Source organism: Nicotiana attenuata, unplaced genomic scaffold (genome assembly GCF_001879085.1).
Source record: "Nicotiana attenuata strain UT unplaced genomic scaffold, NIATTr2, whole genome shotgun sequence".
In the NCBI taxonomy this organism is placed as follows: Eukaryota; Viridiplantae; Streptophyta; class Magnoliopsida; order Solanales; family Solanaceae; genus Nicotiana; species Nicotiana attenuata.
Genome location: NW_017671961.1, coordinates 227836 through 231600, shown reverse-complemented (window position 1 = coordinate 231600; position 3765 = coordinate 227836).

The following is a 3765-nucleotide window of genomic DNA, read 5'->3' as shown; positions in this document are numbered from 1 at the left end:
CTTTCTCCTACCGTTTACGACTTGATGCTCGCATACTACAAATACAAGCAATTTCTCTAGCTATTGATTCACTATTTCTATACATTTTCTCAAATATTCTCATATTTCTCTCTATCCACGTACTATGAACAAATTCTGTATATATCATCTTGAATATATGTGCCGTTTGATTCTTCCCTTTAGCTCTTTTAAGAATCTCCTGTTGATGCGGCTGCCAATCTCTTGCAGTCATTGGTTTGCCTTGTGCCCACTAGTTCACTCTGTGCCATACTATACTTCTTTAGCAAGGATACATTCCCAAAATAGATGCTCATGAGTTTCCTCTGCATTTTTGCACATGACACATTGTGTATCCATTACCAAACCCCATTTTACTAACCTATCAATGGTGAGTAATCTGCCTTGTAGTTGTAACCATAGTGTAAACTTTGCTTTAGATCGGGCTGCATTGTTAAACATCATGCATTTCCATGGTACTCTTGTATCCTCCCTATCAGCTGGACATATATCTGTCTTGTAGTGCTCTTTCCTTTCTTGATTCTCCAGTGTAGTCCTTCAAAAGTTGTCCTGGCTTCCATAATCTTTCTTGTCATCCAGCATGCTTGTTGTGGAATTGTCATTGTTTCTATTGCTTTGCCTTTAATGTAGTATGCATGAATCCACTTTATCCACAGCTTGTCTTGCTTCTAAGCAAGATCCCAAAAATTCTTTGCTATAGCAGCTTTATTCCACTTCTGTAAATTAGCCAAGCCCAGGCCTTTTGGAGCACATACTCTTTCCCATGACACTACAGATTTCTTACTGATAGTGTTGCAACCAGACCATATATAGCTGCGACAGTAAGCCTCAATGGTTTTCAAAACTTTGGCAGGCAGTACAAAGAGTTGAGCCCAGTATGCTTGGACTCCAAATAGGACAGTTTGCACCAGCTGTACTCTTCCTCCATAAGATAACTTCTTTGCTGTCCATGTTAATATCCTTGCCACTATCTTTTCAACGAGTGGTTGCCATTGCACCAGAGATAACTTCTTAGTTGATAATGGAACCCCTAGATATTTAAAAGGTAGTTCGCCTTCTAGTAATCCCAGTTCCTGCACAATTTTATCTCTATCACCTCTGTTCACACCTCCAAAATAGATTGAACTCTTACCCAGGTTTGCTTTGAGGCCTGAAGCTGCTGAGAACTGATTGAAACAGTGTTGCGTAGTGACAACTGATGATAAGTCACCTCTAGAAAATAGTAATAGATCATCAGCAAAGCATAAATGAGTGATTGCTAGCTTTGAACATCTCGGATGATAATGAAATTCTGCCTTCTTTGGTAATTCCTTTAGACTCCTACTCAAGTACTCCATTGCTATAGTAAATAGAAATGGAGACATAGGATCTCCTTGTCTAAGACCTTTAGCAGCATTGAAAGGTATTGAAGGCTCCCTATTTATTAGAATAGTATAACTGACTGTTTTCATGCATTCTAGGATCCAACTGATGAACTGATTAGGGAATCCTAACTCCACCAAGACTTGTTCCAGATATATCCACTCCGCTGAATCATAAGCTTTTTGTAGGTCTATTTTGATCATGCATCTTGGTGACACATGTTTTCTGGTATAAGCTTTCACTAGTTCATGTGCTAAAATAATGTTGTCTCCAATCTTCCTCCCTGGTATGAATCCTGCTTGTGACTCACTAATTATAGAGGCAATGACTGTTTGAATCCTTGCTGCTATAACCTTTGAGATCAGTTTATACATAACAGTGCAACAAACTATTGGTCTATATTCTTTCACTGTTCTGGGCTTGTCATTTTTTGGAAGCAATGTGATAGCTGTACAGTTGATGGCATTGTACACCTTCCCAGTGCTGAAAAACTCTTTTACTGCTTCTCACACCTCTTCTTTAATGGTACCCTATGCTTTCCTGAAGAAGGTAGCACTATAACCATCTATCCTAGGAGCTTTATCTTCACCTATGGACTCAAGACCTTGTTGGATTTCCTCTTCAGTAACTGGAGCTATTAGGGCTAGTTTATGCTGATGAGTCAGTGTTGGTCCTCCCTTCATATTCATCTTGTTAATGGCTGGTAGTTCTTTTGTAGAGGATCCCATCAAGGATTTATAAAATTTCACAATCTCCTCTTGTATTTCTTTTGGTTTTGTAAGATTCCTTCCCTCTAGTGATGTAATTTCCTTAATGGTCTTTCTCTGACTTCTCTCATTAACCACGGCTGAGAAGTACTTTGTATTTGAATCCCCTAATTGGATCCATTTAGCTCTTGATTTTTGTTTCATGATGTTCTCCTCTATCATGTACCACTTTTCCAGGTTCTGCATTGTAGTCCTTTCTTGTTCTACTAAATCATCTGACCATTTTGATGTCAGTTACTTCTGGATCATCACTAATTCATTTCTTGCTTTGTCTACTCTCCGTGTAATGTTTCTAAATTCCTCATTATTCAACTACTTGAATAATGGTTTTAGTGCCTTCAATTTCATCCATATATCTTTCATCTTCCAATTTGAAAACTTTTGTTGCCATACTTGCTTCACTATATCCTGAAACTTGTCATGATCAGCCCAAGTGTTGAAGAACCTGAATGGAAATTTGATGTCCCTCTGATTTGGCTGTAAAGCAAGCACCGTTGGATTATGATCTGAGATTAGTGGCACATCATACTCCATCACAATATGACCCCATTCCATCATCCATTTATGACTACCAAAAGCCCTATCCAGTCTGCTACAAATTCTCTCATTACTTTGTTGTTTATTAGTCCAGGTGTAGTAATCCCCTATCCATCTTACTTCATTGAGTAGTAACTCATGGATACAGTCATTGAAATTCTTGATCTCCCCATATTGTACTGGATTCCCATATAATCTATTTTGTGGATATAACATTTCATTAAAATCTCCAACAATTAACCATGGCATATTCATTCCTTGAGCCAGTGTTTTAAGTGCATCCCACATACTTTTCCTTTCCTCACATGTGTTATCCCATAGATTACAGTTATAACACATGTCTTATTTGATGCTATTGTATTAACTTGACAATGCAGTAATTGAGCTTCTTCTTTCAGCTTATCTACTGTATATAGTCTACTATCCCATAGTAGCCAGATTCTTCCATTGATTGCACTCCTGTAGTTATTCAGAAACCCCCAGTTGGGTGCCACATTGGCTGCCACAGTTGTTGCTTTGTGCTCTTTGACTTTGGTTTCTGTTATTCCTGCTAGGGTAATATGTTTTGTCTTTATATATTTCCTCAGTTCCTTCTGTTTATACTTCTTATTTGCATCCCTTCCATTCCAAAAAAGCCAATTTATTTGTTAATAACTGGTTCCACCTCCTTTGTCAGGAGGAGCTGACTTGGATCCCCCATGGCCTCTATTTAACACTGTAAACACATTCTTTGTTGGCACTGAACATAATATTGGAAACTCTTGTAGATTGAGTTCCTGTACCCTGTCTATTGCTTTTCCCTTGTCAGGGGTACTGATACCATTCCCCTCTCTTTGTTGTTGATCCTGCACCAAATCAGTTGCTTGTATCTCAATAACTTGCTTGTGTTCACCATCTGTTTCTATGTTTCTAGCTTCTTTTCCTTCATCCTGGTTTTCTCCTTTGTTGGTGCTATCATGCTGCTCTTTTGGTTGTTCTTTTGTCACCCATTTCTGTACTATTTTCTTGGGTCCTCCTTGCTTAGTTGGTTGCTCTTCATTCTTTCTCTGTATCTTTGGGCATTCATGACCAATAACTTGAC